The sequence below is a fragment of the Brachyhypopomus gauderio genome, chromosome 1, assembly GCF_052324685.1.
Source record: "Brachyhypopomus gauderio isolate BG-103 chromosome 1, BGAUD_0.2, whole genome shotgun sequence".
Classification (NCBI taxonomy): domain Eukaryota; kingdom Metazoa; phylum Chordata; class Actinopteri; order Gymnotiformes; family Hypopomidae; genus Brachyhypopomus; species Brachyhypopomus gauderio.
In genome coordinates, this window is record NC_135211.1 from 27,196,300 (window position 1) to 27,207,243 (window position 10,944).

Sequence of the window (10,944 nt, forward strand, 5' to 3'; positions counted from 1 at the left end):
GGACCACGGCCATCGACACAGGCTCTTTGTATGAGCGCAGACACACACAGCCTTACTGAGGACAGTGCAACATGGAATTCTGCCTCATTGAGTATTCTCATTCTGTGGAATACTCACCTCTGATTGGTCAATCGAAGTGTAGGAGGTACACTTTTTCCACATATGGAAAAATATTACCATATCTTGTGATATTCAAACATCAAATATGAAAACTCACCACCCATTTATTAGAAATACCTACTTTGCACCCCCACACACTGAGCACTTAATTGGGTGGATTGTAAGTTCACACGTTTTACGGCTGTATACTTCCGCATGGTGAACATCCGTCACAATGCTCTGTGAAAAGTGCACTGGGTATTGAAGCATTGCTGGAAGGTGTTGATATCAGTGCCACTGATACCTGGTCCACCACTAAAAGTACTGGGTCCACAGCTGCCCTAGTAGCACTAGAGCTGAGCTGGAGTATTAATCCATATGGTCCTTGGGTACAGGAACGGGCACCAGGGTACAGCTCCACACCTTCAAGGTGCTCGTACCACGAGTGCATTGCTAATAAAATGTGCGGAGTGTGTCCAGGCAGCAATAGAGAGGGATGGTATTAAAGATGTTATCTTGACGGAGGACGTTGGTGTTGTGAACAGAAGCAGACAGGACCTTGAGCTGTGCTGACAGTGTGCTGAGTAGAAGCATCACAGAGGGTGATAATGTGCAGATGGCAACATACAAACACGGCCAGTAAAAGCAAACCCTGATAAAGCCCATAGGTGGCAGCTTTGAATATCTGATGTGAACTCTAACCCTGAACCGCTGCAAATAAACACTTCGATTAAGAGAAGAGAACATGAAGAGAGGGGAAATGCAAGCACGGTAGCACAAGAACAAAATGAAGAATGGTGAGAATGTGCACATTTCTACCACGCCAGATCAGAGCTGATATGATACATAGAATGTGTAGGGAGTGAGTGCCTCCCTACAGAGACAGTAACAAACCCAAGACCCATTAAACCAAGGTTAAACCTCTCTCTGTCTCTATCTCTCTCACTCTCTCTCCCTCCCTCTCCTCTCTCTTTCTCTCTCTTCTCCTGTCAGGGAAAGGTATGTAACGTTAGATTGGATCACTCTCCTTTACTTGCACACACTTGCACTCATGCACACCCACACACACAGCTTATGAACTCAACAACAGCAGACCGACTTAACAGAGCTGCCTGTGTGAACTGAGACAGGGCATTATACAACTGAAACAAAGGGTTGCCAGCAGCTCCTAGCACCCAACCAATCAGAAGCTTCCCTCCTCAACCTCAGCAGGTATGTGAGGACTTTCAGCTGCAGAGATTCACCCTTTGTAGTGCTGGTTTTAAATTGTGATATTGCTAATTTTATTAATTGTATTAAAAGCATTTTTTAATCTTGTTCTTCTCTACTACAGTCATCTTTGCATGGAGGTTCCTCCACTGAACCATTAGGAGAGTTGTGTGTAAAAGTGCTGGCTGTGTTATTGCTGACCTTGTGCAACTCAACATGCTCCAGGTTACCATTGTTCTTAATCAAGTCATCAGTTTCTAATCCAATCAGGATTCCTAAACACACATAAAAACATCTGCTGTGGCATTGCAATGAGCAATGAAACAATTCTTTTGAAACGTCAGTTTTGTGAGATCTGCACATGTGCTCTTACTTGGATTCAGTTTGTTTGGTGTGCATTGCTTTTGCCCTTCAGTGCTTCTCTTCAGTCTGAGCCTGGACACAGTTGCTCTTGACAGGCTGCATGTCTGCAGGTCTCCTGCCGGTCATAATCCATAAAGCTGTAAGCCCTCTAGGATCCTGCAACGCTATGCAAGAAACAGCAGGTTGTTACAGTCACGTGCTTTAGATCAGATGTGGATAGTGAGGTCCACTCTTCAAATCCCGTCAGTAATGTCATCTGTTCCTCTGTATTAGGGTGGTGGGGTGTGATAAGCAGCATAGGTTATGCAACAAGCACTGATCACCCAGGGCTTTTCAGGGGATCTCAGGGTTTCCTATCGTAGTGATGGTGATGGTGATGGTGGTGATGAAGAGCTCCTCTAGTCTGAGGAGCAGGAAGAGGGAGGGGTGGGGCTGCCCTGCGCTTCTCCTCCCCACATATTCCAGTTCAATCCATCTTCTCCAATCATGTCCAAATGTGGAAGGGAGGATGTTGAGGAGACTGTGGTGGTGTTTGCTGTGATCCTGGTGGAGACTGTGGTGGTGTTTGCTGTGACCCTGGTGGAGACTGTGGTGGTGTTTGCTGTGACCCTGGTGGAGACTGTGGTGGTGTTTGCTGTGACCCTGGTGGAGACTCTGGTGGTGTTTGCTGTGACCCTGGTGGAGATTCTGGTGGTTTTTGTTGCAACCCTGACAAACAATTCAGGTCATTATGATTCTCAACCAGACTGAGATATTCCACCTGAATGACGTCATACGTGTGCTCTGTGTCGCTTATATTCTTTGTGTTTGATAAATCTTTAGTACTGTGGGTCAGAATCACACTCACTTCTGTTCACCAGCACTTATCAGTTAGAGCACATATGTCAAAGTCAAGGCCCGCGGGCCAGATCCGGCCCGTGAATTGATTATCTATGGCCCCCTGGATGATATTTAATTACTGTTAGAACCGGCCCGCAGGCCACAGCCGCCCGCTGGTGTTTTGCACGCACAAACACTACATTTCCCACAATGCAACGGTAGCCCGCAAAGTCACTGCAGCGCGCACAAGCGGCGAGGGTCAGCGCGGCGAAAATAACGTAATCGCAGTGGCTCAGCTCGTGCGCGAGCGTCTTGCGCGCTGTCGATTCGCGAGCATAGGCGGAGCCAAAGGATGGGCCGGGGTGGCACTGGACCCCCCTGAATTCTGATTGGCCACCCCAAGTGCCCCCCCAGATGACTGACATGTCACCGCATCGCACATCTTGTTGAGAGCCTGTTGCGTTTTGTAATCTGTAATAATAATCAATGCTCAATTTCATTTAGCACATGCAAGCAGCAGGCACGACGAATAATTTTTTTCAAACGAACGTGTTGTGCCAAATTCCGAGTCCCCTCGTTAGCACACGCATAAAGACGTTACAGTGATTTTAACTTAGTTCATTGAGCACTCTAGTTTTGTCCTAACTATATAATACTGCTGTAATACTGCGATGTCGTGGTCAGAGGTGAATTTCGGTATAGCCAGTGTGTATTTTATTTAAAATAATTAACACCCTTGAGCCAGTGTGGCTTTGGACATAGATAATTGCGTGCCGTTTGCTGTGATGGATAATTAAAGTCTAGCTCTTATTTATGTATCTGTAGCGTCTTTATGCGGATAAACGAGGGTTGTCGGAATGCCCCACAACACCGGCTGAAAGCAAAAAGTGTCGCACGTGAAATGCTACAGAAACTGATCAGGGGTGAGTTTCCCAAAACGTTCTTAGCGCTAAGTAGGCTACTTCGTAACCTCGTAGGCCTACATTTCATACGAGGTTACGAAGTACTTAGCGCTAAGAACGTTTTGGGAAACTCACCCCAGTTCAGTTAAATGTGTTCACTTCAGTAGATATATGCGGCTTTTAGCCCGGTGCAGCTTATAAAACATTTTCCATTTTTTAAAAAACTTTGAAGGTGCGGGTAATATTATGAATGAATTGTATTATAATTTTACATATTGTACATAAATAAATAGTAAAAAAGACACTTTTCTAGGAAAAATAATATTATACTACACATTACATCTACAGTGGTTTCTTTGCCCCGACTTAAGTTTGTGTGACCGTATCAGTGATGTAAGTTACTGAAAATATGTACTCAAGTGCAATTAATTATTTCAAAAACAGTCACTCACTGATCGAGGGAATGCTGAAAGCACCTTTCCTATTTCGTATATTTGGATTGTAAGATATGCCAGAAGTAGCACATCTGTGTTTTTACTTTTACATGTTGTACATTTTGCACATTGTTAAAAAACTGCAAATTTCATACACAAATCTGATCTCCTGCGTGCTTAAGATGTACTTGATATGAAAAGTATAACATTTACAGATTTTGATTGCAATTGAATGATTTTTTAAAATATACATTGTCATAGTCTATGGACCCCCTAAAATAGCTTTGGCCACCCTCTGGCCACCCCAAGGATAAAAGTCTAGCTCCGCCACTGTTCGCGAGGTCGTGCATCTCTCGAATTTTGTACTTTGCGAGCGCCGCGCCTCAGCGCAATGAACAAAGTCATGTTTTCAGGGTTCATACACCTTTATAAGGTGGAATTCAAGCACTTGTACGTCACTTTCAAGGTCCATTTCAATATTTCCCAGCACGTTAAACTTAATTAAGTTAAATATTTATACATATACTCGAAATGATTCGAAATAATTCGCTTTTTATTCACATTATTTAATGGTTGTTTATTTTCAAAACGCCCAATATTAACGTCTTCACGTTCTCTCATGTTTCGTCCTGGAATTACAAGAGGCTCGTATTTGTTAACGTAATAAAAGAGAACTGTTCAGTCAGATAGCTATTTGTTGTGAAACGAAGTAGTTACAATTTCAAGCATTTTCAAGTGCTTTAGCTTAAATTCCAGCACTTTTCAAACCTTTATTACTTTATTCATGTTTGCTTGTTGAAAAATATTTTCACTTGAAATTACTGACAGATCCATAAGAAAATTTAAGCATGAAATAATATACACTGTGTTAGGTCTTGGTTCAATAGGCTATGTGCAATCATTTCAATGTTTTAATAAACATTGAACCAGTCCGGCCCTCGGCTTGTAGCAAATTTGTTTTTTTGGCCCTCGGTGTATTTGACTTTGACATCCCTGAGTTAGAGGAATTTGCTTTGGTGTGATGAAACTGCTCAACAGAGTATAACACTGACTGGACAAGAGTGTAGTGACATCACTGACATCCCTGACAACCACAGAATAAATACTCAAGATACTGAGTAAGAACATGGTAAGATGATTTACAGTATGAACATAACATTAGAGAGAAAGACCCTAGCATGGCACCCAGGGAGCAGTTGGGGTTGGGGTTAGGTGCCTAGCTCAAGGGCATCTCAGTCATGGCCTCAGGTCTGGGAATCGAATCCACGACCCTCCGGTCACAAGACCAGTTCCCTACCACCAGGCCATGACTGCCCCAAACGTGGAGTGCTTCACGGATTTGCATGTCATCCTTTCGCAGGGGCCATGCATGCCTAAAATAAACACTCACATGCTCTGAATTCTGCCCTTACATGCAAAAGGTCAGAAGGATGTGCTTAACTTCTGATCAGAGTATTTAGAGATGCAGTTTGCCAACCGGAACTCCTGTGGCTCCCCCTGCTGGTGGACAGATTCTTTGGCTCCACCTTCTGGCCAGAGAGCAGTTTCTTCCTCAGGCTCCTGGAAACAGCTTACAGCTGCTGAAATTGTGTGTGTGTATTATTACTCTTTGTGAAGTAAGTCTCATTTCCACAGGATGTAGCTCACTAAAATGTTGACCCTGGTTACGGCCGTGGCTACTCTTCAGGTGATGAATGATGATTCCAGCTGATGAAGCAGAACAGCTTGCAGGAACCATAACTCCCATAATTCTGAAACATACCGATACATTTACTAACGCTTCTTCGTCTGATGCAGTCTGCTTTTTTGCCACTAGGGTGTGCTCTTCAGCAGCCTACAAGCCACAAAACGCTCTTTTCAGGATAAGTGTCATTAACTGCAGAAGTGGTTGCAGTCAAGGTTCCTAACCACCTAATCACCAAATGTCTAGGCTGCAGGTACCGGATATCCAGTGACACAATTTACCAAGACAAGACATGCTGACACCAGATAATCAATGAAACAGCTTAAAGAGACATGATACTTCTGTATTTATAATAAATGGGGGTAGTAAATCGTTGCAAATAATATGCAGTGTGTGTGTGTGTGAGGGAGAGAGAGATAGAGAGAACTAAAGAGAGAAATGTGCTTGTGTGAGAGTCAGTGTGTGTGTGTGTGTGAGAGAGAGAGAGAGAGAGAGAGAGAGAGAGAGAAAGAGAAGGATGAACCACCTCTGCACCTCACCTCTATTGGATGAATAGAGGTTTCCAGCAGCTCTGGGGGAGGGTGTACCACTGTAAATGTGATATGATTCTGCTGGTGGGGGTGGAGAAGGGTGGATGTTAATGCTCTCTGTGGAGTGGTCAGTGCACTGGCTGGATCCTGATCAACACGTCATGTCTGCGCAAATATGCACTGCAGCCTGAACAAGTCGAAGCAACCACACACTGGGGCATCATGAGGAACCTGCACTGAACCTGCAGCTCTGGCAGTAACCCTGTAGACACGAAGCAGGTCATTCTGTAAATAGTGGTGCTTGACTTGTAGCTATACAACAGCGTTGTTATTAGAACAATTAATGTAGCTCATTCGATTTTGATCGAGTGGTTTCTTGCTAGTTAGGATGTGGAGGGATCATAACATCAATCTGTCATATTGCAAGCAAACATCCGTCTGAATTGCAAAAATGCAGTCGGTGCTTGCTTCATACACACATATTCATGCAGAGCACCACCTCAATGCACAGGGGATGCTCTATTTTTAACCACATATCAATGCCTGAAATGTGAACTGAACTCAAATATCGCCAGCCTCAATAGTGACTTGCCAGCAGGGAGGAACGTGTGTGAAGTATTGACAACAAAAGTGCAGGCCCATTTAAACGGCAGTATTTAAACTCAGGCTTACATTACTTTTGGGATGCTGACGTGTGTCCGTGTATGACGTCTCCACAGTGAGATTTAAATGTGAGCCCAATGTGTTTTTAGAGCATTTGGTCAACCAGAGTGAGATCTTCACATTTCTCAGGATCACTAAGCCTTTAGAGTCTAAGCATTCACACTTGTGCCCCATCAGGCAGAAGTCATTACAGACACCGTACAAGTCCAGTTCTTGTGTCTTGAATATATTACTGTGTAAGACAAATATGTTGATGTTTATATTAAATATAATATTCTTATATAATATAAACGGTATATGTTTTATTTATTACGGTTTAATGCTCATGTATATAGTTTTTGAAGAGTCTTACTGGGGTTTTTTGTGTGTGGAGGAGGTGGTATATTTAGGACTGAGCAGTTGGCTGGAGAGCTGATTGGTCGAGCCGGGCTGAGCTCATGGCTCATGGAACCTGAGCAACGGCCCAGGATTGTTAGATTTTGTTCAGGTATGTTGAAGCTGGTTCGTTTTTTTTTTTTACTTTGTGGGCAGGCATCACACTTTTAAATCTGATGCAGGTAGTTTAACTACAGAGAGAAAAAATATACATGTTACATGTGAAAATAACAGGATGACCCAACAGTACAAAATTAATATATATAGATAGATACAGACAGAGAGACAGACAAACACACACACACACACTGTCCTGTCTGTGTTGTATGTAAGGAGGATGCGACAACTGAATTGCCACATGGCATGTTGAAGTGCCACCGTTCCCACCACATCCTGCCAGGGGGCACGGGGCACAGGGCCCAGGTCACAGGTCACAGCCTTCAGCTGAGACACAACCTTAATTTAGCTTTGTCATCTCTCACAAAAAAATGATTTATGTGGAGCTAGTTGAGTTTAGGGGAATAAACAAATCACCGCATCATAAACTTTATTATGAATTCATATATTCCCATACAGATAATGTATAGATTATATTTAATGTAATAAAATCGAGAAACAATATCAACTATTGCATAATGAGGGAAAAAAAGGCAAAAAAAAAAATTCAAGAAGGCGAAATCGTGGTCAGCCAAGTGCTCGGCTGAAGCCCAACTGTTACTGTCAGCACTCAGTCAGTACTCAGTCAGTATAGCCTTCAAATATTCCTTCTGCTGGTGTGGACACATTACAGTCAAGTTTTCTGCAAATAAATATGTATACAAAAAGCTGATCCATACATAAATATACAATATATATTTAGTTTTATTCAAGTTGCTAAATGCATCTTTATATATTTACATAGTCACTGAAAGTGAAGTATACACAACAACAAACTCCCAGAATGCACAGCGGTTTGGTCATTATGTTTCAGGTTCTAAAAGCTGCACTGCTGAACTAAAGACGAGTGACAACACATGAAGTGACACTCTCACCTTCCACAGCGTCACTTCCAAACGGAACAGCTGACAGTCTGTGTATGTGCCCTCTTCCGTGAGCCAAGGGCAACCCTGTAGTGCTTCCTTGTACATGTCTTCCCGCTCAACACATGATGGATCAGGTGTGCTAGCGTAGGAGGATGCTGTGTGAGGACCAGGACTGGTGCAGTAGTTCATAACGCAAATGTCAAATGTCTTCATAAAACAGGACACAACTAAACTAGCACATGAGGGACACAAGTTAGACGTGTATTATGCTCTGGTATTTTAGTGTTTATGTAGTGTTGACCTAATTAACTTTGCATAATTATGTCAAAGGGAATGGGCTATCAGAAACAAAGAGTGAATGTGAAACTATATCAACATCTGGCAACCAGCAAACAGTTGAGGGGCATGAGTGGCTGAGAGGAGGAACCACACTGATGGGGATGGTGGACTGAAGAGATGGTGCAGTATCAAACATGAAGGTCAGCGGACATAAGGCCTGCTTACATAATTTCTCACGACATTAAAATGCAGCGAGTCGTGAGGACACGTAACGCAACATTCATGGCACCATTTGGCATTCGAGCCTTTCTTAAGGCAGACTCCGTGACTGGAAGGGTGGCCTTTGACACTGAACTACACAAGGTTTCACACTTCCACATCTGCCTGTAGGTTATGTTCACCCTTAACTGTGAGGAACCTGCTACTGCTACGAAATGCAAGTGCTACAAAGTGCAACTCCAAACACACTCAATTAGGAATGTCACTGTCCAATCAGCTTCAAGCATCCTTTGCAGAAATGAGTGATCTGGAACACAACTGGGAATTTTGCAGTCTAGGGTTGACATGTACCATGATGGCTGTGTACCGCTGAGCAACGGTCCTGTCCTTAGCCATGGGTTAGGCTACACACAGTGGAGGTGCAGGAGGTTTCAGCTGATGTTAGCACCAGGCTAGCCAGCCCTGGAATGAGGTCCCCACTTCTCTGGAGTTAGTCACAAACATCCAGCTACCACAGTACTGATGAAGGTGCCACTGTCAAGCCACAGTTACAGAACTTTCTGGAATGTATGCAATGATAATCAACACTGACGATTTAACAGAGTTAAAACACTCAGGTACACTCAGACCTCAGGTAAAACAGGAATACACGTGAATATAAAACAATCTGTCTGGGAGCAAACCTACGCAGCTGCCCAGCAGTGTGCACAGTTTAAAGAGCCCAATGACAGATGCAAACGAAAGAGCCCAGATCCAAACTATTGAAATAGTCCAGTGACATGTCTGAACTGTTCCTTAATTCAACAATTTCAGTGGACTTCACAATGGGGTGTGATTTATAAGACAATATAAAACAATTTCAGTGAACGAGCAGCTCATCTGCTCATAGATGCGGAGGTAATTTATCATTTTACTTTGATTATCAAGTGAGGTCCCAGCGGCTGAGCATATGCACAGTAATTTAGACCCTATTTGTGTAGCTTCAGAGGCTCATCATTTACATTAAGCGTTTGTTTCCCAAGCATAACTTAAGTCTAGGAACTAAATTACTGCTTTTATAAAGGAATATATAATGCAAAAAATCAATAGGGTGAAAAATACCCGCTACGTTTTCCTGGAATAAAATGTGTGTGAAATGAGTCCAGCACTAGGGACCGATGTGTCCATGAGGAGCCAGTGTTTGTAATGAATTAAGGTGAGAATTCTATGTCCAAACCATCGGCCTGTCTGCAAGCTTCTGTCTCACTTCATAGGTCCTCTGTTAAATATTCTCAATGGTACATTGCACTTGTAATAGCTACATATATTGATATATAACCCAACAGTTATGCTACACATTCACATCTGGTATAATACATTTAAATGCATGAATAAATTGCAAGTAGATTTATATATTTTTAGATGACTTAATATGAACCATATTCGTTACAAAATAGCCATTTTGAATACACACATTCTTGTGTGCGCGTGTGTCTCACAAAAGTGAGCACACCCTTCATTTCTGCAAATATGTAATTATATCGTTTCATGAGACAACACTGACAAAATGACACTTTGACACAATGAAAAGTACTCTGTGTGCAGTTTATATATCTTCCCTCAAAATCACTCAATATACAGCCATTAATGTCTAAACCACCTGCAACAAACCTGAGTACACCCCTTAGTGAAAGTTCCTGAAGTGTCAATAATGCCCCAGAGATGTTCTATTGGGTTTAGGTCTGGAGACATGCTTGGCCAGTCCATCGCCTTTGCCCTCTTCAATAAACCAGTGGTGGTCTTAGAGGTGTCTGGGTCATTATCATGCTGGATCACTGCCCTGCGACCCAGTTTCCAGAGGGAGGGGATCATGCTCTGCTTCAGTATTTCACAGTACATATTGGAGCTCATGTGTCTCTCAATGAAATGTAACTCCCCAACACCTGCTGCCCTCATGCAGCCCCACACCAGGGCATTCCCACCACCATGCTTGACTGTAGGCATGACACACTTATCTTTGTACTCCTCACCTGACTGCCGCCACATATGCCTGAGACCATCTGAACCAAACAAATTATTCTTGGTCTCATCAGACCATAGGACATGGTTCCAGTAATCCATGTCCTTTGATGACAGTGGAATTTTCAGTGACCAGTATGAGAGAGTGTGAGAGCTGTACTTGAAAACTGAACACAACTGCTCCCTATGCACACCTGAGACCTAGTAACACTAACAAGTCACATGACTTTTTGGAGGGAAAATGACAAGCTCAATTTGGACATTTATGGGTGGAGTCTCTTAGGGGTGTACTCACTTTTGTTGCTGGTGGTTTAGAAATAAATGGCTGTATATTTAGTTATTTTGAGG